Source organism: Maniola jurtina, chromosome 21 (assembly GCF_905333055.1).
Source record: "Maniola jurtina chromosome 21, ilManJurt1.1, whole genome shotgun sequence".
NCBI lineage: Eukaryota > Metazoa > Arthropoda > Insecta > Lepidoptera > Nymphalidae > Maniola > Maniola jurtina.
In genome coordinates, this window is record NC_060049.1 from 3,111,029 (window position 1) to 3,138,699 (window position 27,671).

Sequence of the window (27,671 nt, forward strand, 5' to 3'; positions counted from 1 at the left end):
AGCCTTTGTTAATCCATTGTTGGACATAGGCCTCCTCACGTGCACGCCATTCCTCTCGGTGCTGGGCGAGCCCCCTCTAAGTCTTTCACGCCAGCTTGGTAATGTCGTCTGACCAATGGGTTTTAATGTAAATATACCTACCTAATATAAAAATACAGTTTTCATAGTTATTATTATGAAACACTGTTAACTTTTGATAGGAAGTTTGATTAATTTATTTATATGACCGTAACAGTCAACTCCTCAAAGATTATAGTGAAGAAAAGGAGCTAGTCTCAGATCTTAACACCTTTGTATATAGGATTGACGCCTATTGTGCTGATTTATAGCTTAAATTATAAACTCAGTCGCAAGCACGCGACCGCTTGCTTCGTAGAGCACGTTGCGTCGTTGAATGACAAGCACTTACCATTCTGAGCACGCGCCTACCACGACTCCCACTGAGCACGACCGGCTATGAATAACTCACACTTGTGGCTTAGAAATGGCACACAGTGTATAAGCGAAAGCGAGTACCTTTTCACGGCCCAACAGCTTAACCGATTCTGACGTTTGGTACAAGGTTAGCTTATATTCCGGGGACGGACATAGGCTACTTTTTATCCCGGAAAATCAAAGAGTTCCCAAGGGATTCCTAAAACCCATCCACTTAACCGATTTGTATGAAATTTGGTACCGAGGTAGCTTGCGTCCCTGTTATTGACATAGGCAACTTTTCAAACAATTCCCAAGGGATCTTTAAAAACCTAAATCCAGGCGGACGAACGAAGTCACGGGCATTCTCTAGTAAGGAATATTATAGATTTACTTTTACTTTTTACAAATAATTCTATTCGAATAAAGTCGGGTTAAGTTAGTTTGTCATAAAATCGCTACCGCTCCCGCTTACACTTTGATACTATGAACCTTAGGTTAGATACCTCAAATAAACTCGCGTCTCACCGAAAATTTTATTTTCGTGGCGTCGAATTCACGTACCTACATTTCAAGTTCAACGAATAGTTATTTCAAGTAACCGTTTGTTATTTCGCGAGTAAGTACTCGTAGTTTTAAACCGACCAAGTCATGACACTCTAAGCTATAAGAAAAGATCTATAAAAGTTCCTTTTAGGCGCGGGGTTGCAATTACTTGTATAGTATGGCATATTATTGTAAATTGAACAGTTGAAAAGAGCAACCGCCGAGTTTCTTGCTGGTTCTTCTTGGTACCAGTGGTAAATTATTTTGACGATTCAAAAGCATTTGTAAAAGTTTATTTTTATTCTATTCTATTCTATTAAGTAAGTGCAAATTAAAACTAACTATTCAGTTGCGCTATTTTCTAAACTATTTTAATCTTGTTAAATAAACAAGCATTGTTTTTAACCCCCGACCCAAAAAGAGGGGTGTTATAAGTTTAACGTGTGTATCTGTGTGTCTGTGTATCTGTGTATCTGTGTATCTGTGTATCTGTGTATCTGTGTATCTGTGTATCTGTGTATCTGTGTATCTGTCTGTGGCATCGTAGCGCCTAAACGAATGAACCGATTTTAATTTACTTTTTTTTGTTTGGAAGGTGGCTTGATCGAGAGTGTTCTTAGCTATAATACAAAAAAATTGGTTCAGCCGTTTAAGAGTTATCAGCTCTTTCTAGTTTTCTTGTAGAAAAGAAGGTTAGATAATTGTTAGGTTCTTAATATTATGTCAATTGACAAATGTCAAGCTGTCAAGATGGACGTTGCCTTGATACATAATTATATTTATTTGAAAATGGTGTTTTGGAAAACTCAGATACTTTGGATCGTAGGCGCGGAATAGTCCAAGAAAATCGGTTCAGCCGTTTGAAAGTTATCAGGTCTTTTCTAGTTACTGTAACCTTCACTTGTCGGGGGTGTTATAAATTTTTAATTTACACTTGTTATAGGTAATCATTTTTATATTTTTCATCAAAGTCAAGATAAGTGTGACAGCAAGATAATTTACAGTGAAATAAGTAAGCTATTGCAATTGTTCAAATTCGCAATCAACTAGCCCCGTGGCGAATCAATGAAAAATATTTTTATCCATCACTTCGGGTTTGAAAAAATTGTTCTTGAAATAGATTTTTGGAAATTTTTGGAAAAATGTTTTATTAATAATGTGGAATAAAATACTACACCTACATGAACCCTGAAAACATTAGACTCCTTTTTAGAACAACTTTTTACAACGGGAAGTAGGTACCCCATAGGTTTTCTTGACAGACACGACGGACGCACGGACGGACGGACAGACCGACCGACAACAAAGTGATCCTATAAGGGTTGAGGTACGGAACCCTTATAGCATCATTTTGTTGTCTGTCTGTCTGTCCGTCCGTCCGTCCGTCGTGTCTGTCATGAAAACCTACAGGGTACTTCCCGTTGACCTAGAATCATGAAATTTGGCAGATAGGTAGGTCTTATAGCACAAGTACAGGAAAAAATCTGAAAACCTCGAATTTGTAGTTACATCATTAAAAAAAAATTAAAATGTATGTATGTTGTATTTTCAAAGTAAGATAACTATACCAAGTGGGGTATCATATGAAAGGGATTTACCTGTACATTCTAAAACAGATTTTTATTTATTTTCAAGTATAATAGTTTTTGATTAATCGTGCAAATGTCGGAAAAATTACCCGAGTACGGAACCCTCGGTGCGAGAGTCTGACTCGCACTTGGCCGGTATTTTATTTTGGGTAAAAAGTACCGAACGTATTTTATTCGACCTTTTACAAATGTACAGAGTAATTCTTGACGATAGTTATATATGCTTATTATAACTTAGGACCACGCAAACCCAGGACAAGTCATCAAGATAGTAAGATTTAGTAGATCGTATCTCCCTTCAAAAGACATCAACGCGTTGCTGCTCGCGTAGGATTAACGCTAGGCACGGTGTCAATTATACCCGTAGATAACCTATAATGTTTTACGCCGACTAATTTTCGCCTACGGTATAATTTTCGACTATTTAGTACTCCTACATAAGTTCTAATAAATCTGGGAATATATCTAAATACATTACACATATTTATATACTCGTAAAAGGCAGAGAATTAAGGAGAGGGGCTAGTAAAATATAACTTTTAGTACACATTGAAAAAGGTGATTTTGATGTCGTTTTTATTTTGTTGTTCAGTCATCTATTGTACCTGCTTTATTAGTATAGGTATTTCTATTTTATTTACCCCCGAGTCAAAAAGAGGGGTGTTATAAGTTTGATGTGTGTATCTGTGCATCTGTCTGTGGCATTGTAGCTCCTAAACTAATGAACCGATTTTAATTTAGTTTTTTTTTGCAAGGTGGCTTGATCGAGAGTGCTCTTAGCTTTAATTCAAGGAAATCGTTTCAGCCATTTGAAAGTTATCAGCTCTTTTCTAGTTACTGTAACCTTCACTTGTCGGGGGTGTTATAAATTTTTAATTTGCACTTTTTCAGATACAGCAATCTCATCTGGTGGTAAGTGATGATGCAGTCTAAGATGGAAGCGGGATAACCTGGAAGGGGCTTGGCAGTTTTTATTAAACTCATACCCCTTTGGTTTCTACACAGCATTGTACCGGAACGCTAAATCGCTTGGCAGCACAGCTTAGTTCAATCGTCAAAAAATTTTACTGTGTGCAATCGATTTGGCAGATTTCCTTCACGAAACCTTTCCTTCAGTTGATTTTTCGGTGACTAAACATTATTAAATGAATTTTTAACAGTTCTAATTACTACGCCGATTATCCTAAAATCTTGGATATTTTTTTAAATAAAGAATATTAGCCCTGCTAATCACGACTAATACTCCCCTTCCCCCTCCAACTAAGCGTAAAGCTTGTGCCAGGAGTGGGTACGACAATAGTGGGGTTTGAACTGCCGACCTTTCGGAATTCAGTCCGCGCCTCAACCGTTGAGTTATCGAGGCTCTATATTTATATATAATAATTTTGTATGTACAGTTGTGAACTTTTATTTACCCTTAAGCTTAATGTAGAGTTAGCAAGCATAATATTATTTCTGTGAAACCAAAGCACCACTTCGGGCAAATAATTCAAACCATTCTCCTAAATCTGAGAACTAACGTTGGCTACATAATAATGACAAACGAGTGCTGTAGAAACAACATGTTTTATACAACGTTGAACACTTCACAGTCCCATATGTAGTAGATTTGGCATACACCACTTTCTTTAGGAACAATTTTGGAATTTATCTATATTGATCCAATACCTGACGCCCACGACTTCGTCCACGTAGATTTAGTTTTTTAGAAATCCCGTGGGAACTCTTATGAGTTTCCGGGGTTAAGGTAAGGATTAGCAAATCCAGGGTATTACCTATCTCCGTTCCGAATTTCAGCCTAATCCGTCCTCTGGCTTTTGCCTAAAGGAATAACAAACATACACATACACACATACCCACAGACTTTCGCCTTTATAATATTAATGTGATGTGATACTAATCTCTACATAGTCCTGTGAACTGTCTTTTTTACGCTTAGATCTTTTAACTAAAAAAAATATAAAAGGCTTCCCTGCCTTTGAATTCTGATTTTCCATGAAATGCACGAATTTAAGAGCAAGTGTGATTAAATGGCAACCTTGATGACACATAAAATGATCTGGAAATTAAAACTCATATATACATAAATCTAAATCTTATTTAATACTAGCTGATACCTGCGACTTCGTTCGCGTGGATGTAGGTTTTTTAAAATTCCCGTGGGAACTCTTTGATTTTCCGGGATAAAAAGTAGCCTATGTGCTAATCCAGGGTATAATCTATCTCCATTCTAAATTTCAGCCCAATGCGTCCAGTAGTTTTTGCGTGAAGGAGTAACAAACACACACACACACACACACACACACACACACACACACACACACACACATACAAACTTTCTCCTTTATAATATTATTAGTGTGATTAAATATGATTTACATAATATTATATTAAAAATGCCCATATTCTTGTTCAAATTATGTATAGATCCATATATTAAAGTCACGTTGAAGTAATCGATTTGCAAGTTTGTTGCTTATTTTGATTTTTATCTCGAGAAATTGACTCTGGATTGTAATATTATGCCGAAAAAGAACATGCAAAAGGACTCACAATGGATTCACACAAAACAACTTATGTAATTTCAATAAAATGTTTATAATCAGGCGCTTACGATCGGATACCGATACGATGTCGATTACTACATAGCTACATACATTAACTTCTAAACGATATACTTACTAAAAATAAAGTCAGAAATATTTGAGTATTTACAGGGAGAAAGCGGCACTTACTCCATACCCAATATTTTTGTTCTCTCATTTATTTATTATTCACATTTTATCCTATTTTTAAACAACAAACAATAAAATAACAAAAACAACAGAAAAAATAACATAAACACAGAAAGAACAAAAAATAAAATAACATCAACAACAAAATCAATAAATAACAGAAACAAAAGAGAAATAAAATAACATAAACAACAAAAAACTAAAGTACCGGAAAAAAAAAACATTGAATAAAAATATGATAAAATGGCTCCCACTAGCAGCGGGGTGGGTTGGACCCAAGCCGCCAGTGGTCAGGGCTCCAGAGTGAGGAACCTCCTCACAATGCGTGCCGTCTCAAGAACCACTGCCTTCTGTATCTTACCCTAGATCCAACAGTTAAGCGTCAGTTTCTTAAGATGTTGGTCGAAACTGTTCGCAATAAGACCGTGGACTGATACAACTATCGGTACAATAATCGCTGAGTCAACACATGGCGGTAATCTCGTGGGCCAGGTCCAAGTATTTCGATACCTTTTCCTTTTCTGCTTTCACTAGATTATCATCATGTGGAATAGTGACATCAACAATCATTGCTCGACGCGCTGATCGGTCAACTAGCACTATATCAGGTCTATTGGCTACAATATACCTGTCAGTGATAACCGACCGATCCCAGTAAAGCAGGGCACTGCTATTTTCAAGAACTGACTTTGGGTTTATAACAATCTTTATTTATTATATCCCAAGCTTGTGAAAAAAATTATGACGGTAGCGTTGCGTGATTTTCCGGCTTCTAGAAGTCATAGTTACCTTAGTATTAGGTACATATTGTCGTATCACAGCCGTTGCATTTTGCAAATGTTGAGTGTGTATGTACAGATTTCCAGAGACCTTTTGCTGCCCCGTAAACACAAAGAGTTGGTTAATGTCGTGCCAATATCGTGTCGTCAAATATAAAAATGCATAGCAGCATAAAAGTTTGAAATGTCAATATTTGAATGCAACATGGCTTAAGTTATAAATTCCTTAATACCATATAAAATGTTTTATTTACTGAGTTTTTGCCCAAATGTCACTATAATATCCCAAAAATCACGATTCAAGTAAAGTTATTCAAGATGCGTTCTCGTTCGCCAATTGCTTGTTTCTTTATACAAAAAGGACAAAAATTTCGATGTAGGTAAATATCGAAAGATTTGCCCTTCGTCTAAAAATTCAATTTACCTCAGATTATTTTTTTGAAAATGACACAATTTTGGTTTTACAGCTAAAAATTGACCACTTCCCACTCCACCTCCCGTTATCTACGAAACTACTAAGCCTAAAATTAAATAAAAAAAATACTTCCTTTACTCATCAATTACAGATAAACTTATAAGTCTATGGTCTTAAAATAATAATATGATACAATCTCTCAATGTTGTACGCATAAATTTACATGTTCAACGTACGGTACCCTCTCCACGCGAGTTCGACTCGCACTTGTCCGATGTTTTTAAGGTTCCGTACTTAAAGAGTGCCCTCTGGACCCTGTTACTAAGCCTCCGCTGTCTGTCTGTCCGTCTGTTTGTCAGCGGGCTGTATCTCGTGAACCAGTGAGGTGAGGTTCAATTTTCACAGAATTAGTATTTCATTTGCCGCTATAACAACAAATAATACAAACATCAAAATGGAGGCCATGAAAATTAAACAAAAAGAAAATGTTATTTCTTTACCTACGATGGTACGGAACTCGTCGTGAGCGGTTCTGACTCGCACTTGGCCGGTTTTTTAAATACCAACAACTCAAGTACATGACTTTGAGATCATCAATGACACAAAATAAAACCATTGAGGAAAGTCCACCGGATTAGGATCGTAAATAAGTTTAATTTATTGTCACTCGTAAACTATGTTGTGTTTTCTCATTTTGTATTGTTGTAAACTTAATTGGATCCAATTAAATCCATATCCATACTCACTACTAATAATATAAATGCGAAAGTGTGTCTGTCTGTTTGCTAGTTTTACGGCCCATCCGTTTAAACGATTTTGACGGGTACTGGGATAACTTGCATCCCGGGGATAGATATAAGCTATTTGTTTTCCCAGAAAATCATAGAGTTTAAACGGGATTTTAAAACTTCTCCTGACTTCGTCCATCTGAATTGAGGTTTTACAAAAATCTCCTTTTTAACCCCCGACTCAAAAAGAGGGGTGTTATAAGTTTGACGTGTGTATCTGTATATCTGTCTGTGGCATCGCAGCTCCTAAACTAATGAACCGATTTTAATTTAGTTTTTTGTTTGTTTGAAAGGTGGCTTGATCGAGTGTCCTTAGCTATAATCCAAGAAAATCGGTTCAGCCGTTTGGAAGTTATCAGCTCTTTTCTAGTTACTGTAACCTTCACTTGTCGGAGGTGTTATAAATTTTTAATTTACATTTGTAGCTGGAGTCTACGTGAAAGATTTCAATTTTCTAGACCCAATGGTCATCATCCCGTAAGGTGTACCGCTTAGGTAAATTAATATAATGTTGGTTGGTTTTGAAGATTGAAGGAGAGGTGAAGAACGAATAAAAAAGCAATGTGAATATGTAAAACTCCTCGAATAAAAAATACACAATGGCATTAATGCTAGGTAGTTTATATGCCTCTACAAATGTATAAAGCAATCAGCATTAACGAGAAATATTCATCAATGATACAAAGAAATAATGCATAATTAATTGGCACCTTTAGGAAATTGCACGTACTTTAACAGGGCTCTCTCCGTCACTCGTTTCATACAATCGTAGTTCCAATTTCATTTGAATATTAAGCAACCAAAGTCCAGGAAATTTTGCAGACATATTCTAGAAAATAATATCTGTGTCTGTGGTGTTTTAGATTTTGCTAAAAATATGTAGTTTTAAAATTACAGGGGCTCAAAGATTTGTATGAAAATTTTTAAGACCGCGTAACTTTGAAACCGAATATTTTAACAGAAATCTGGAAAACCACAGACATAGACATTAGTTTCTAGAATATATCTGCATTTCATGGACTTTGGTTGCTTAATATTCAAATGAAATTGGAACTACGATTGTATGAAACGAGTGACGGAGAGAGCCCTCTTAAGAATGTATTCCTACTACTAATTGTTTTGCTAGGCAAGTAGAATGGTAGGTACATTTACATTGGTAATGATGGTAGGGTGGACCCTCCTTTATTTTTTCGTAATAAGCTTTTTACGCACTGAAATAAATAGAGATTAAATTTATTTTATACTAGCTGACGCCCGCGACTTCGTCCGCGTGGATTTAGGTTTTTCAAAATCCCGTGGGAACTCTTTGGTTTTCCGGGATAAAAAGTACCCTATGTGCTAATCCAGGATATTATCTATCTCCATTCTGAATTTCAGCCAAATCCGTCCAGTAGTTTTTTGCGTGAAGGAGTAACAAACATACACACACACACACATACAAACTTTCGCCTTTATAATATTAGTGTGATGTGATTTTTTTCGGCCTTTATGAATTCATTAGGATACAATGAAACGTTATAATATTCAACAATCAATAAAAATCATATGTATCCCTCTAAGGACTTAACAACATATCCAAATAAATTTAAAAATTTATAACACCCCCGAAAAGTGAAGGTTAAAGTAACTAGAAAAGAGCTAATAACTTTCAAACGGCTGAACCGATTTTCTTGGATTATAGCTAAGAACACTCTCGATCACCCACCTTTCAAACAAACAAAAAACTAAATTAAAATCGGTTCATTAGTTTAGGAGCTACGATGCCACAGACAGATAGATACACACGTCAAACTTATAACACCCCTCTTTTTGGGTCGGGGGTTAGTAAGAAATATTCATAAGCTATTTTTACTAATGGACCATTAAAGTTACATATTAGAACAGCAAGACACCTATCACGTTTAACGTTTTCCTACTAACATCACAAAGTATCATAAAATGTAACACTGTATATTATAACCAACCTACTTATATGCATAATATTTATACAGATAAGGCTGCATATACACTGAAGACAGGAAGTGCGAGTTCGAATCCAGAAGATATAAGTTTTTCCTTAGACACTGATTAGCTATCTATAGTGAGTAAACCTGTCGTTATGCCTCCGGCGTTTCTTGTAACTTGTAAAGTAACCACTATTTATTATGAGGGACAGACTCACGACAAGACTGTCTTAAGACAAACTGTCGTGGGTGTATGTCGTGTAAATTATACTCGTATATGGCCGCTGACCATAGTACCTGGTACTAGCACTATTAGACTTTTAGTTTAGTTTTTTGCTTTGACTTAGGTTGAATATTCAAATAAAATTGGAACTACGATTGTATGGAGTAAGTGACGGAGAGAGCCCTGTTAATAGGTATTACGATTTAAGTGGATGTTTGGTATTTCTGTAACAATAAGGGAATACAGGTACAATTTTACTTCAGTTTATTACTATAAAAAATGAGCTAACCTTAAGTTACTTTATATAACTTTGCAATCAATTGTTTTTAAATTCTTGACATAGACGTAGGTAGGTGATCTACCATGACGATGTATCGTATGAAAGGGATTTACATGTTCATTCTAAATCAGATTTTTATTTATTTTTACACATAATAGTTTTTGATTTATCGCGCAAAATGTCGGAAAATTACCCGAGTACGGAACTCTCGGTGTGCGAGTCTGACTCGCACTTGGCCGGTTTTTTTGAAGGAAAATTATAGAACTAAAGTCTTGTCTAGACTCTACACCGCTCTACGCAAGCCCATGGCATTTCATAGAGCGCAGATATTTATGTCAGTCACTATATCTATCATCAAATTATAATACCTATTACGGAGTTAGCGTAATGTCCGTTATTATATCACTTTCACTCCATCAAAGTTATTGTCTTTTAATTATTATACAAAATAATAGGCAATTTATGTATCGCGTGTCAAAACAACGTTTAAACAATTTATTTGAACAGTTTATTTTACACCTTTTTACAAATTTCAAAATACGTAAACTATAAAATACCTACTCATGTTTTAAGAGGGCTCTCTCCGTCACTCGTTTCATACAAACGTAGTTCCAATTTCATTTGAATATTAGGCAACCAAAGTCCATGAAATTTTCCAGACATATTCTAGAAACTAATATCTATGTCTGTGGTTTTCCAGATTTCTGATAAAATATTCGATTTCAAAGTTAAGCGGTCTTAAAAATTTACATACAAATAAATCTTTGAGCCCCTGTAATTTTAAAACTACATATTTTTAGAAAAATCTAAAACACCACAGACACGGTTGTATAAAATTGAAACTACGATTGTATGAAACGAGTGACGGAGAGAGCCCTGTTAAGGAATTGACTTAGATTTTGACGCGATTGTTCGCTATAATTAAACGTTTTGTATTTTCAAAAACATGGTTCTTACTCCTAACAAAATTTACCTGATAATACACACTTTCTAATATAGAAAGAATGATTTAAATCAGTTCAGATTTGACGGAGTTATAGAGTAAATAAAAAACTTGATCCAGTATCCCGAAGAATCCCTAATTTTTTTCGGGATAAAAACTACCCTATGTGTTAACCCTGAGTTTGAGCTACTACTGTACCAAACATTCATATCCGTTCGGTAGTTTTCGCGTGATGCGCACACATACAGACAAAAAAGCCAAAAAAAATGTTTCCTCCGAATAAAATTTTCAAAATATATTTAATGACCAGAAATCGTCCAGTTATAGTTTTATTATAAGATATCTAATATTATAATTCAATTAAATTTTCTAGACGCGTTTTAGATAGAAATATCTGTAGAAATAGTAGTCTGTAGTTTTCAGATTTCCGTAAAAATGTGTATTTTCAAAATTATTCCGTCTCAAAGATTGGTATGATATAGGTAAATCTTGGTGACCGTATAATTTTAAAACCTTAAAATCATTAAATTTTCAATTAATCATTTGGTTGAAAAATTAATATTCAACATAAATAATGGTAACATTAACAAACTTTATGGAAATCCTAAACACTTACATATTTAATATTTACGTATAAAACATATTCACGTATTAGCTAAAAAATATAATCTATAGTATATTTGCTTTTCTAACGTGATTCTAATAAGACAAATCTTCTAAAATATCTCATAAGTAGGCAGGCACAAACAAAAAAAACTGCTTACATATTTCAACAATAGAAAATTACTACATACACACATACCTCTGAATATAACGTGAACATGAACAATTACACCAACATAGCCTTAGAATTTTACTTTGTTATGAAAAAGCCTTGGCCTTGAAATAAACAACCAAACCAACGAAGATTATGATCGCCAATCCTAATTCCTAGCACCAAACAAAACAAAATAAACTTACCAAAAATAATCCAATAGGAAAACTGTTAGAAAAAAAATCCCGCACAAAATCCTAGCACAAACCACAGACAACCATAGACACAGTGTAAATGCACAGACACAATTTCCCGATTCACGTACTTAATTTTCACTTGAAAAACGAACGCACGACCGACTCACGCGCAACTTTAAAAGCGACTGGCGCGAGCGCACTACGCACCTGTCATAGTAAAAAACAATAGCTATTAAGGCTTTGACACACTTGATGCTTTTAATCCTAGGTATTTTGAAAGTACCAAGAGTACCAAGAGCATATTCGGGCCGTGGTCTGTCAAAAATATTCCAATCAATTCAAAATTTATCTACTTCACGTGTCACTAGTATCGCTTATGCTACTTCTGTGACTCTTTCACCAGTTCTGAATGCAGATTCCATTGAGAAGAGCTGGCAAGAAACTCGGCAGTTGCTCTTTTCAAATCATATAAAACTACAATATCTAACAATACATTATACCATCTTGTGGGCAACTGAAAGCTCAGCCGGTTGCTTTCACGCAACTTTTGAATTGATTCATCAATAATTGTATAATAAAAAGCCTGAAGTTAATAAATGCATTTTTACACTATGTTTTAAACTGTGTAATGGCAAATCTAAAAATGCTTTCGAAACCATAAAATTATAATTATTATCAAAGCAAACTCAATGCCACATAGGATTTCTGAACTCTACACAAACACCATATTAACTGCGTTACTTACCCTATATAGCAGATAATATGTAACATAGATAAGTCAAAAGCTACTGCCAAAAGTGTAGAGTGTGTTAATGACTTAACCCATAGTAGCAGCTATGGTGTCGACAGCTTATGTTTGAAGTTTAACTTCAAACAATAAGCGATATGGCGTAACGTAAGCTAATTGACATACACGGGGACAAAACTTTTAAGTTGTTTAAATAAAGCTCTCCTTACATTGAAACATAAAAAAGCCATTACCAAAATATAAACTCTATCATGGATATAACTTTTAGAGTTTGTACATAAAAACGCCAAAATTTTCCCAAATATGCCTATCATGATAGAGTTTGGCCATGAACAGCCAAAAAATTTCCAAATAATATCATTTATCATTATATAGCTATAGAGTTCAAACATTAAAAAAAAAACTTTTCCAAGTATGATTAAACCATGATAATAGTTTGAACATAAAAGTCAAAACTTTGCCAAATTATTATGACACTACAATGATAGAGCCATGATAGAGCTATAGCTAGCTTAAACTTGAAAAAGCCTAAACTTTCCCAAATATTATGGCATTACCATGATAGAGCTATAAAGTTTGAACAGGAAAAGCTTTTTTCCCAAATATTGTGACTTTTGGTACCATGACAGAATTTGTAAATAAAGAAGCCATTTCCGAAATTAATTTTAAAACTTGAAAAAGCTTTCATAGTTGGATTAATTTCTTTCTAATGTACAAATTAGCACAGTTCGAAACGTTGAGGATCCGATGTCAGTGGCAAGCGACAAATCGCGTCTAGTACATTATTGAGCCAGGCAGCCCTATTTTTTAACCCCCGATCCAAAAATAGGGGTGTTATAAGTTTGACGTGTGTATCTGTGTATCTGTCTGTGGCATCGTAGCTCCTAAACTAATGAACCGATTTTAATTTAGTTTTTTATTTGAAAGCTGGCTTGATTGAGAGTGTTCTTAGCTATAATCCCAGAAAATCGGTTCAGCCGTTTGAAAGTTATCAGCTCTTTCCTAGTTACTGAAAACCTTCACTTTTCAGGAGTGCTAATAATTTTTTATTTACACTTGTTAATGATTTTACGTCACCATAGCCTAATATTTGACATATCGTCGATTCAGAATCAAACCGAGAGTTTCCTCACTCTAGTTCACTCTGACAATAGGTAAAGAGTTAAAGTGTTAATTCTTCTTTTTCTTTACGGTAAGATGTCATAATATAATGACTGTAGAAGTAGTAAATTGTTTATGATTGATAGCAGGTTTTACTAGCATAAATACGATACGGAACCCTACTGTATGCATGTTTTGTCTCACATTTCAGTTACTTTATGCAAAAAGCGACACCTGATCGCACAGCTACTGTCATGGGCATCCGCCAGTAGTACAAGTGATTCCTAATCATATCATTAACAGGGCTCTCTCCGTCGCTTACTCCATACAATCGTAGTTCCAATTTCATTTGAATACTAAGCAACCAAAGTCCTTGAAATGCAGACATATTCTAGAAACTAATATCTGTGCCTGTGGTGTTTTAGATTTTTCTAAAAATATGTAGTTTTAAAATTACAGGGGCTTAAAGATTTGTATGTAAATTTTTAAGACCGCGTAACTTTGAAATTGAATATTTTAACAGAAATCTGGAAAACCACAAACATAGATATTAGTTTCTAAAATATGTCTACAAAATTTCATGGACTTTGGTTGTTTAATATTCAAATGAAATTGGAACTACGTTTGTATGGAGCGTGTGACGGAGAGACCCCTCTTAATGGACACGTCTTTATCCACATTAAAATCATTATCCGAAAATCCCACGTACCGTATACTCTAATTTCCTGTTTTAAACGCACTTCCTTCATTGCATACATATAAACAACCTACGGCATTAACTACATGAAAAAGCGTTAATAAATACACGAGACTTTCATGCTTAATTCAATAGCGATAAATACCATTTTAGTTTGAACATTTTCTATGTAGAAGTAAATAGATCGTCTATAAAAGGATGTTGTACCGTTCATAATTTTTAGTATGCAAGGCTTATTATCCAGTTATCATAGTAAAAAAACTTGTTATGACTCTTAATTAGACTTTTTTGTAACTTAATCCCTAGTTAGAAAACGAATCTTAACCTATTTTTTATTTAAATGTCATTTTAAATAATAGTTGTAATAAGGTGCAGGGCACGGGTCTGCCCGCGAAATTCAAATTTAATTTGGTTTTTCGCAATTTGTAAACTAATACGACAAAGTAGGCTTATGGCATTCTAATAGCGCCAATGGCAGTATCATCTCCACAGGTTTATGTAAAAATCTTTACTTGAAAGCGTACTGTTTAAGAAATTAGTCAGAGTATCGACTAATTTGTGAGTAACTCACTTCAAACTCATTATTTTGTCATGACTAAAAGAGTCTGAGGAAACCTACATGCCATGCCACAAGAGTTATTCATAATGTTTTTAAAAGGTACCTATGTAAAGTCTGGCAATCTGCACTTTTCCAGCCTATGTACCTACTATGCCTTAAAAACCCTTCTGCATGGAGGTCTCAGTAGTATGCCGGCGCAACTATTGACCAAGAATATTGACTTCATTTCCTTTTAGAAAATGGGATTTAAATTACCTGAAAACGTAAGAAATGTAAGGAAAACTAATAAAAACTTAGCTTAGCTTTAAGCTTAGCTTAGCTTTAAAAACTTAGCTTAAAAGCTTGGCTTTAAGTACCTATTGCAGTTTAGATTTTAATTTAGATCGCAGTAAAAAGTTATCAAATAATAGCTCTAATACCAAGTTTCACACTGTCAACAAAATTGCATGTATAATAACTTACCTATAGGGTTCTAGGAAGTACCTTTTTAATTAAATGAAAACAGCTGATGCCTACGATTTAGTCCACGTGGTTCTAAGTTATTAAAATTCCCGTGGGAACTCATTTATTTTCCAGGATAAAAGTAGCCTATGTCACTATCCAGGTCCTTAACTATATCAATAAAAAAAAAATTACATCGATCCCTGCTCGTTAATCGTGCACCATGATTGAAGGACAAACCAACAGCACAAGGAAAAAAACCGAAAACCGTGAATTTGTGGTTACATCAAGTAAGATAGTTTACCAAGTGGGGTATCATATGAAAGGGCTTTACCTGCACATTCTAAAACAGATTTTTATGTATTATTAAGCATAATAGTTTTTGATTTGTCGTGAAAAATGCCGGAAAAATACCCGAGTACGGAACCCTCGGTGCGCGAGTCTGACTCACACTTAGCCGGTTTTTTCTATGCACAGTAACTTTTCAATAATCTTGTGCCCCCTTCACCATTTTACCACCGAACCGCAAGACGTCTGGCGAGTTTCCATCCTTATCCCATACGCATGGCTAAGGTTTGGAATACTCTTCCGCGATCTGTGTTTCGTTTCCTACCAATTACAATCCGGGTACCTACTTATCTCTAAAACAAGAGTGAATAGGCACCTTCTAGGTAAACGCGTCCCATCTAAGACCACATAATCACTTTCCATCAGGTGTGATTGTGGTCAAGTGCATGCCTATAATGAATGAAAAAAAAAACTTTAAGCATATTTCTAACATTAATTTCTGAAACAATTCCGTATTGTATTGTACAAGCATTAATTGTACAAGCAGTTATTAGTTTAGTGACATTACATATCTATGACATATTACTACTTAGAAGAAGATCGGAATAAAAATTACTCTCCTAGAAACAAAAAGATACGTGAACAGAACAAAGGATAGTTAAAATTTAATAGGTGCCTAGTGGGAATAGAGGTATTCCGTGATGTGTGAGTCATCCGTGATATACCTACGTTCACGTAACACGGCCCAAACAGTGCGTTCACCTCAGATGTTTAGACGCCTATTATTATGGTACATTACGGCTGCCTACGCTTCTATTAGAAACTTGCTGACGCCCGCAAATTCGTTCGCGTGGATATAGGTTTTCTTCAAATCCTGTAGGAACTCTTTAATTTTCCAGGATAAAAAGTGGCTTATACGTTAATCCTGGATATAATCTATATACCTACGTTCACGTAACACGGCCCAAACAGTGCGTTAACCTCAGATGTTTAGACGCCTGTTATTATGGTACATTACGGCTGCCTACGCGTCTATTAGAAACTAGCTGATGCCCGCGAATTCGTTCGCGTGGATATAGGTCTTTTTAAAATCCTGTAGGAACTCTTTAATTTTCCAGGATAAAAAGTAGCCTATATGTTATACCTGGATATAATCTATCACCGTTCTAAATTTTAGCCAAATCCGTCTAGTAGTTTTTGGGTGAAAGAGTAACAAACATACACACATACACACAAACTTTCGCCTTTATAATATTAGTGTGATGTGATGGCAAATTTCACAGATAGCACGGGAAAAATTACGTGAACAGCCTTTTCATGTTTAGCATTTGCTATCTTAATTAAAGTAGCCTGTGAAAAATTACTAATCAAAAGTCAAAAACATACCAAGTTTTTTTAATTAAAATAGCGAGCGAAAGAGCAGGCGAGTCACCTGATGTTAAGTGATTACCGCCGCCCATGAACATTTGCAGCACCAGAGGGACCTCTAATGCCTTGTAAATTTCACGCGTGAGCGGTCATCGACCCGAGCTAAAGAGCGCACGAGCGAGGAAACTCACATCGCTGCGTGTTAGAAAGGGAAAAATATTAAATAATTAATTTAGCCAACAAACTTTTGTTCTAAAATAGCAGAGCTCTTTTTACCTGATGGTACCTAATCGTATCTGCGAGACATTATGCAACCCAACCATAATAACGAGATGACAAAAGATTTTTGTTTTATCTATGCAAATGAGTACAAACTTCTACAACGCTTCAAAGTCACGGGTTAATAGTCAAGTCAAACCGGATTCAAAGCTTAGATATAAGTAAGTATAAAAATGGCCCAAGAACCCACTACCACCAGACGTTACTTATTTTCTGAGGAACGAAATGTTAGTGTTTACTATTTGCTAGTTTGTACCTCGGGTCAATCTAAACATACCAGTTGCTTAAGATGCGTAAAAACATTACTCACTTTTTTTAATATCGGAGTTCAAATTTTTATGTATATTACCTGATATAGTATTAGTATACCTGAGTAGGTATCATAATATAAAAATTACAACTCAGACTATAAGTAAGATTAACTATGGTATTTTTTCCGAGCTGTAAAGCGTCTGGCGGAAATTACCGCCGACGAAAAGTATCTGACAGCATCGAATATTAATTATTAACAATATTTTGTAAAACATACAAGAAAAAAATCAACAGTCTGTCTTTAAGAAATGTGAGAAAGTAATATTTGTACATTTTACTATATTTATATTTATGAACTCAGCTTTTTGTTTTCTTTTTTCATTTGATATCCCATTCGATACAATAGAAAAAAAATTTTTGGAGACTCCCAATTTTTCCGGTGTAATATCCGTCAGGTCAATTTTTTCTTATAAAATGTAACCTTTGTCACCCGGACCATAGTAACGAATCGATTGACACCTCATTCATCAAAATCGATTCTGTAGTTTACGCGCTACGGCGAAGCACACATAAATACAAACCTACATAGACTGTTAAAATCATAACCCTTCCTTTTGGCTTTGCCATAGTCGGGTAAAAGGTACACACACTACTCTATCCCACACATTTAGTTTCTCAGAAAGTAAGTAACGTCTGGCGACACTGGGATCTTGGGCCATAAGTAAATATAAAAATATTTATACTTAAATGAGCTACCGGAATTAGGCAGTCGACTTTATTGTGATTATGATAATTACCATAATGATATAGTTTCGTTATTATTGAGTCGTAATTAAAACTGTTTTTATTGATTACACGTTTAGTAAACAAGTTGTTTTAAATGGCCTGTATATAATCTGTTGATAGTAAATCTACCACTCGTTAAAGTAATTATATTTCGAAAGATGACTCGCATAGCAACTTCCGATTTTCTTAGTAGAGTTGCTCAAACTATGCGGTTTTTAGGGGTCCGTACCTCAAAAAGGAACCCTTGTAGGATCACTTTGTTGTCTGTCTGTCTGACCGACTATCGTGTCAGTCAAGAAAACCTATAGGATACTTCACGTTGACCTAGAATCATGAAATGTGGCAGGTAGTTAGGTGTTGTAGCACAAGTCACAAATTATGAAAACTTGTGGTTACGTCACAAAAAAATTAAAATGTGTTCATGAAAAAATAAATAATTAGTATTTTCAACTTACAAAGTAAGATAACTATACCACGTACCTACCTACCTGTACATTCTAAAACAGATTTTTATTTATTTTTATGCATAATAGCTTTTGATTTATCGTGCAAAATGTCGGAAAAAATACCCGAGGACGGAACCCTCGGTGCGCGAGGTTTTTTGATTAACTACACTAGTTAGAAATTTTATATGGTCTGTATTATAATCAAGAGGAGTTTATTCGTAGCGTGCTCCAAACAAACGTAGTTTAGTTCTGATTTGAACCAGAGATAATGCATACTTGTAATAAATTACATATCTGTGTTATATTGAATCAATCGAAGTCAATGAAATGTTGTAGACACGTTCAGGCGTGTGGTGTAGACTGTAGACACGTTCTATGAGTAAATTCGCGAAAGTTTGTATGTATGGAATATGGATGTATGGATGTTTGTTACTCTTTCACGCAAAAACTACTGGACAGATTTGGCTGAAATCTGGAATAGGGATAGATCACACCCTGGATTAATACATAGGCTACTTTTTATATCGGAAAATCCCGGTATATTTTTATAAATCTATTTCCATGGGAATGAAGTCGCGGGCATCAGCTAGTGTAATAACAAAGTCAACATTCTAGTATACTTATACTTGTAGCACTTAATTTTACTTTATTTACTTGTTTTGATTTTATTGTTATGCACCTTAGCCAAATTTATTATCCTGCATAATTTAACCACAAAAACAAACAAGATTGAAAAAGATTGATGGTATTTTTATCTCTTCTGCGGAATGCGTTTTTTTCTCCTTATTTATTTTAATATTATACCTACTTTATTATTATTGGTTTAACGCACACCTGAAATACTTAAAAAATATTTTATCACTCAAGTGTGAAAAATAAATTATTTTACGCTTCCGAATTTTATCTTAGTAAATATATTTCTACTTGTCCAGATTTAACGCCAACCCTCCTCTTACAAAGAGAAGCTATGTTCCCTTCTGCCAAAGTGGCAGACCACTGGGTCATAATCATCGTCATCACGCAAAAACTACTGAACGGATTTAAATGAAATTTGGTACAGAGGTAGCTGATACTTCGGATTAACATATAGAATAGAATAGAATAGAATAGATTTTTATTCAAATAAACTTTTACAAGTGCTTTTGAATCGTCAAATAGGGTAGTTTTCATCTCGAAAATAATTAAGAATTCTTCAGGATATGAGATCAAATTTTTTATCGATTTTACTCCATAACTCCGCCAAATTTGAACCGATTTCCACAATTATTTTTTCTTTACAAAGTTTGTACTATTAAATTAGTGTAATGTAAGTTTGGTGAAGATTTGATGAACAGTTTCGGAAATAGAGGACGCAACTCCTCAACGGGTAACAGCAAATCAATCGCGATCAGTATAGTAGACTCTCCGTGCGAAGTCGGGCGGGTCAACTAGTTATAAATAAAATCAAATTCAACTAAAACTACTTCCTGTATAGTGTGGTATCTCTGTGAAACATCCGATGTTCCGACCATAATCGAATGAGATCGTTATACATATAATTATTTTCTTCCTCTGAACTAGTTTCCGATACTATTTGTATGTAAAAAAAATGATTTCTTCTATCTCTTTCTCTAGCTTAAATCTTAGATCGCAAGAAAGAAAGAAAGAAAGAAAATGCATTTACTCGATAGCAGTATCACAAACAAACACATAGTTTACAATTATATTTTGACTGACTTTTAATAATAACTTAGGTTCTTTTTTTAAGTTTTTTTTTTGGAACCTGTCCTTCTGTGCAACAAATAATAAACATACTTACACTACATACATGTTCTCCACGGCGCTGCCTTCAATACTCCAGCTATCTCAGCTCTATCCAGAAGCCTTATTAATAGTCAAGCATTATTCACTAGGATTAGCTTTAGTGCGATGTCTACTCCTAGACGGATCGCTCAAAGATCTTACCTATTCTTCATAAATAGAAAAACATCAAAACTTGATCCCAGACGATTAAAATTTATGTCCCAATCAGTTTGTGGGGACGTAAATTACTCTTCTCAAATATCACTTTTTATTTAGTTGCTAATTAATACTAACTACAGCATTACGCATAAAACCTCTTTTTGACCACTTTATAACTGGTGACGGTCTATTAATCACAAACTTGTTCAGAAGTGTGAAAAACTGACTAATATTTTCCAAAATCAACCAATTTTAAAGACTATTTTGTTATGTTTAAGGTTGAAAATCGTTTATATGGTTAATAGATAATGGTACATGCAAAATGTATAGATGCAGATAACATATTTAAATATGATAGACTTCTGTTCACATCTGATGAATAGTAATGTAAGGTCATTAATTATAAAAGTATTGTCGCTTAACAGAGCTCTCTCCGTCACTTACTCCATACAATCGTAGTTCCCATTTCATTTGAATATTAAGCAACCAAAGTCCATGAAATTTTGCAGACATAGTCTAGAAACTAATATCTGTGTCTGTGGTGTTTTAGATTTTTCTAAAAATATGTAGTTTTAAAATTACAGGGGCTCAAAGATTTGTATTTTTCTTTAAAAAAAGGCCCAACTTTGTGCTCGTTTTTCTAGACAACGAAGCAATTTAATGAAATTTGGAAAAACCACAGACCTAGAAAATTTAATGAATATTATGTAGTAAAAAAATTATCATTATATATTTTATATTGTTATAATTATGTGGGAACTACGAAAACCAGAAATTACACCCAGAAATCTTGAAAATTTCGTGCTGTCTCGATTTGTGCAAGCGGGGTGGTGAAGTGCGGGGGACGACACGTGAAACTGACAGAAACTGACAGTCTAAACACACGGGCCACATTTAGACTGCACCCAACTCCAAACTTGTCGATAGGTCTAACTAAATACACTGGTACATTTTAACTTGCGTTAGACGTATGCGTTACCTACCGTTATGCGTAGACGTTGCCTGTAGATAAAAATATGTCTCATGTTTGCTGGCAATAGCGCATGCATCAAACCCTGCAAGTTGCAACTCTCTTGCAACCTATTCCTCACGCAATACGCACAGCTTTAATATTATAATTTTTGACAATGTATACTATATGTAATGCCATATCACAGGTCACTCTCTGATTTATTGCTAACAATTTACTTCCAAATGCAAAGAAATCTAAGTGTGTTGAATTCACACTGCCCAATACCAGGACCTTAAATGACATAAATTCATTGATAAATAATCATATGTTGAAAATAAAGGAGAACCCCGTGTTTCTCGGTATAATGTTAGATGCAAAGCTTCTATGGAACACCCACATATCAACACTTGATGGTAAACTCAGCTCTGCTGCTTACACTGTTAGAAAAATTCGACAGGTACTGACGTGGAAACTGCAAAAATTGTATATTTTGCCTATTTTCACTGTATTATGTCTTACGGACTCTTGCTATGAGATAAAGCGGTAGATATTGAGAAAAAAATGTATTACAGAAAAGGACAGGACGTGCAATTTATAATTTAAAACCGCGCGCTGCCATACAATAAAAATATAAGGAAATAAGTACCTTATCTATTATCTTATAGTAGCTTCTAAATATATTTACAACTAGCTAATGCCCGCAGCTTCGCTCGCGTGGATTTAGGTTTTTAAAAATCCCGATCCTTTCATTTCCCAGAACAAAAGTTGCCTCTCCGTAATAGCCCGTCCCCGGGATGCAACTTGTTTCTGTATCACGTAAGAATATTTAAACGGATTATCCTTTTCAAATCCCGAGGGATCACCAGGATTTAGGAATGCAATTTCTTACAGCATCAGGGTTGAGGTCAACGACAAAGTGTTTACTTGGTATAGATACCTTCAATATCAATTAATAATCGACACTTTTTAAATCCCATTAGCTTTAGTAGTCAGGTCCCCTGCAACATCAGGATTGAGGAGTTGGAATCCAAATTTTTTATTGAACAATGTCGCAAACTTTCTTTATCGATTAAAAAAACTACCCAAAATTACGCAGTTAGGTTACCTGCCAAATTTCATGGTTTTGAGTCAACGGGAAGTACCCTAGAGGTTTTCTTGACACACACGACAGACAGAGAGATAGACAACAAAGTGATCCTATAAGAGTTCCGTTTTTCATTTTGAGGTACGAAACCCTAGAAAACGTAGGAACGGCATTCCGAACCAGTGGTAAATTTTTCTGACCATCCAAAAACACTTTGAAGTTTACCTAAAAGTTTACAGGAATAAAAATTTATCATTGTATTCCATTCCATTTCATTCTATTCCATTCTGTTCAAAGATAAATAGATAATAAAAATATTTGTCACCGAAACAATAATTTACGATACATCGACCAATATCAATTTTACTGATGACAATCTGACTATTACCAAAGTGAACGACTACTATAATATCTATTATATACGACTAACATAATATGTATTATAAATTGTGTGCCGTTTGCATTCTCACTAGGTTCTCATTAAGTTTGTTTTATTTGGTTAAACTTTCTGGCATTTATATTGTTATGACGTTTAATTGGCAAACAGTCTGTTTATTGGCTGAAACTCAAAAATTCAGCCAATCACAACAAAGAAAATATTGTAATAATGATTGATGCAGCTTTCTGTAATTGAAAACAAAATATTTGACATTAACTTGAATGTGACAGTGTTTTCCGAATAGGGTTGCCAGAGGCCCCGTATTTTACTGGTTACCCCGTATGTCAGGATAGAGAAACCGGTAATTATGAAAATAAAATACGGGGCAAATAAAACTAAATATTTTTAGGGTTCCGTAACTCAAAAGCAAAAAAGAACTCTTATAGGATCACTTCGTTGTCTGTCAGTCTATCAGTCTTTCCGTCTGTCCGTCTGTCCATCTGTCCTTCTATCCGTCTGTCATGTGTTCATGAACAAATATTAGTATTTTCAATTTTCAAAGTAAGATAACTATATATATCAAGTGGGTTATCATATGAAAGGGCTTTACCTGTTCATTCTAAAACAGATTTTTATTTATTTTTATGCATATTTTTTTAATGCATAACAGTTTTTGATTTCTCGAGTAAAATGGCGGAAAAAATACCCGAATACGGAACCCTCGGTGCGTGGGTCTGACTCGCACTTGGCCGGTTTTTTACAAATTCAGCAGGAGCTGGCTGGCGAAATCAAACACTGACGTTATGTCCAGTAGAAAGAATATTTTCCTTTTGCGGCAATGCGTAGCCGAAACCCACTCGATATTGATCATGGTCGTAGCCAAGGCGGCGGGGCTTGGTTTGAGGATGTAAGCCTTTTTTTATACAAGTTAGCCCGTGACTTTAATCTTTTCTAGTGGTAAGTGATGATGCAGTCTAATTTCTTGGCCGTTAGGGCCATACTAACCATATAACTAGCCATGACCGAAGCCTCCCACCAGACCAGAAATTTCGAAATGGCGACTGCGCCTGGGAAGCCGTCAAAAACCTAAGCCTAAAATAATACTTACACTATTTCTTACATTTGCTTACCAATTTTTTTTTGGAAATATATCAAACATTTCGCGCTCACTTCACTCGCGCTTTGAATTTCTATTACTTGGTGTAAACCCCGCAATTTCGTTTGAATGAATTTAGATTTTTAAAAAGTCCGTGGGGGATTTTCCGGGCTAAAAAGCCGCCTAAAAAAATGTCTGGGATGCAAGTTACCTCTGAATAGTAAGTACCAAAATTTTGGTAAAGAAGATGGGCCGTGAAAGGTTAACAAATAGATAGGCAAATAGATATACTGTCGTATTCGTAATATTAGTATGGATAGGAAGCTTTAAAAATAAAATCTTGCTATGGCTACACTCGTTTCCCTTTCATTTTAATTTTTTCTGTATTGAACCAAAAACACTTACGCTCACTGCGCTCGCGCTTTTTTATTGTTGTATTTTATCTCACTGTCAAATTGAAAGGCGAAATTCCACTAACCAGGTAATTAGCCCATAAAGTTGAGCGAATGTTTTTTTCCTAATGACAGGATTCAGTTGCGGCCCTAATAAAACCTCTCCCGCAATCGATTCCTGGCTACGGCCATAGTATTGATACTGTGAAGGTGGAATTACAAATTAAATGTAATTTTAAGTTGAAATGAGAAGATTGTATGCATGAAATGTATAACATTTTGCTTTACAACACTAAGAGTTTTTAAAAGCTATTTAAATAAATAAATCTTTTATTTAAAACCACATTGCAAACACAGTTCACCAATCAAGATACGGCAACATACAGAGAAAAAATACAAAACTTGTAAATAAACTGAAATATCTAAATAGGCTTTCCATGCATTTCAGAGAGAAACACCGCCTATATATATATTCTTCAAATACTTCAAATTTTCAAATTTCTTCAAATCTAAACCCCGTATTTTTGATGGTGGTAGCCTGTAAATCAAAAAGAGCCAGGTGGCAACCCTACTTCGACCTAGACAGAATGAAAAATTGTTTTCATTACTCGGTATTCCTACTGCCATAGTGTGACAGAAAGTGTGACGGTAGTTGTGACCTCTGATTGGCCGACTCTCTTTCACTATTTGCTAAAATTGGTGATTGCAACAACAATTTTTTCTTTTTTGTAATCGAAAACAGAACACGGACGTCAAACAGGTTGACTAATTGCAATCATTTCTGACCGGCTAACATTGTTCCGCTAGTGGCTTAAACTCACTGTCGCAGCAAGAACATGGTAAATTCAGCCAATCACAGCAATTTGAAATTTGGTTATCACAAATGTACCGATCTAGGAACCGAGAATGCACGAACCAGGGCAGATAGAGATAAGAACAATAATATCATACGTAGGAAATCGACGGGGGATCGTTGGCAAGGATAGCCTTAATCATAGATTATGTAATTCGTGTGAATAAAATAAATGCTAATCAGTACTCGCGTTGAGTGTAAATTATTTAATAAAAAATATATAAGTATAATAAAAAAAAAATTAAAGATCGTCAGGCTATAAAAAGTTGGGCCGGGTGTTTTGATAGACTTTTCGAATAAACTTAAATGTGGCTTACAATTGTTTTTTTTTTTCGTAATCTTTTATTATTACTAGGTTACAAAATGTTACATTATTAGAGTTTCCTTTATACAAAGTTTAATGAAATAAAAATTCCCAAGTACGGAACCCTCGGTGCGTAAGTCTGACTCTCACTTGGCCGATTTTTTTTTCTGAAATTTCGAAAGCGTTTTGTTAAATATTGCGAGTTTACTTATTTTATTACTAAATTTTTAAAAGCGTTCTCTCTAGGTAAATGTGAGCTTATCAGACCTGTGTAAGTAAACCTTACCTAGCTTGAAGTTTACCCATCTCTGCCTTGATTGGAATTTTGTTTTGTCAAACTTGCATAATTTTAATCAAGTCAATCTGTTTACATTTCATTTCAATTTCCTTTGCCTGATTGTAATTTCAATTTAATATCAAAAAATGTAGTAAGAACTATTCAATTAAGTATACCTACCTATTACTAACTCAAAGCTTATTAAGCCAAATAAGAAGTACAATAACTACGGCTATTAGGCTCTTTTGCGGCACGCGATAAAAATATTTTCTTGAAAAGCCTAAATAAAAGCCCACGCGAGCGATTTTGTGCTTAGATAATCTTGCCTACTGGTCATTTATATTAAAATTCACGAAAATGTAGCCATAACTCATTTTTACCATAATGACGGGTAGTTAACAGGGCTCTCTCCGTCACTCGCTTCATACAATCGTAGTTCCAATTTCATTTGAATATTAAACAACCAAAGTCCATGAAATTTTGCAGACATATTCTAGAAACTAATATCGGTGTTTGTGGTGTTTTAGATTTTTCTAAAAATGTGTAGTTTTAAAATTACAGGGCCTCAAAGATTTGTATGTAAATTTTTAAGACCGCATAACTTTGAAACCGAATATTTTAACAGAAATCTGGAAAACCACAGACATAGATATTAGTTTCTAGAATATGTCTGCAAAATTTCATGGAATTTGGTTGCTTAATATTCAAATGAAATCGGAACTACGTTTGTATGAAGCGAGTGACGGAGAGAGCCCTCTTAAGCTATACCTACAGGGTGGAATTTTGTAATGCCACCTGAAGGGAAAGTACCTACTCTTGATACTGTAGATAGAAAATTTTACTCAAAGAAAACATTCCTTAATTTTTGTATAGAAAGAAAACTGCATTCAAAGATTTTCGAAAATTCGCTTGCCACACCCGGGAATCGAACCGACTAAAATCTGTAAAAATTACAACTTGTCCTTTTATTGCATCGATCGTTAGGATCAATTATAAGGATGAAATCTCTCTACGAAACTTGATAAATTGAATGAAAGGAAAAATATGAAATCTGGACTGAAAAAAGTTAGCAGACGGACAGAAAGACAAACTTTTGCATCACACTAATATTATTAAGGAGAAAGTTTGTATGTGTGTGTGTGTGTATGTTTGTTACTCCTTCACGCTAAAACTACTGGACGGATTGGGCTGAAATTTAGAATGGAGATAGATTATACTCTGGATTAGCACATAGGCTACTTTTTATCCCGGAAAATCAAAGAGTTCCCACGGGATTATAAAGGCGAAACTTTGTATGTGTGTGTGTGTGTGTGTGTGTGTGTGTGTGTGTGTGTGTGTGTGTGTGTGTGTGTGTGTGTGTGTGTGTGTGTGTGTGTGTGTGTGTGTGTGTGTGTGTGTGTGTGTGTGTGTGTGTGTGTGTATGTGTGTGTATGTTTGTTACTCCTTCACGCTAAAACTACTGGACGGATTGGGCTGAAATTTAGAATGGAGATAGATTATACCCTGGATTAGCACATAGGCTACTTTTTATCCCGGAAAATCAAAGAGTTCCCACGGGAATTCAAAAAACCTACATCCACGCGAACGAAGTCGCGGGCATCAGCTAGTTTATAATGAAGTAGGTATTAGTATGGATTGCGAAGTATACTAAAACATAAACCTATTTTTTATAGAAATCGGACACGAATTGAATTACAAGATAAGTAGAAAAGTATCTCAACAGATATTTTTTATAAACGAAGTGAAAATTGAGTAAAAAGAAGTCAGCTTTCTGCTTTCCTCAGTAGAACACCATCATTATCAATTTTCCTCATAGACGTAT

At 34.9% G+C, this 27,671-nt stretch overlaps 1 protein-coding gene across 1 annotated transcript in view; it reads right to left on the reverse strand.

Annotated features, from left to right (window-relative positions):
- Positions 1 to 12,834, reverse strand: part of LOC123876185 (ras association domain-containing protein 10) — a 129,377-nt gene extending 116,543 nt beyond the window's left edge. Inside the window, exon 1 of the mRNA XM_045922357.1 lies at positions 11,616 to 12,834. The gene's annotated coding sequence lies outside the window, so the exon portion shown is untranslated. The remainder of the gene's footprint in view (positions 1 to 11,615) is intronic.
- Between the last annotated feature and the right edge of the window lie 14,837 nt (positions 12,835 to 27,671).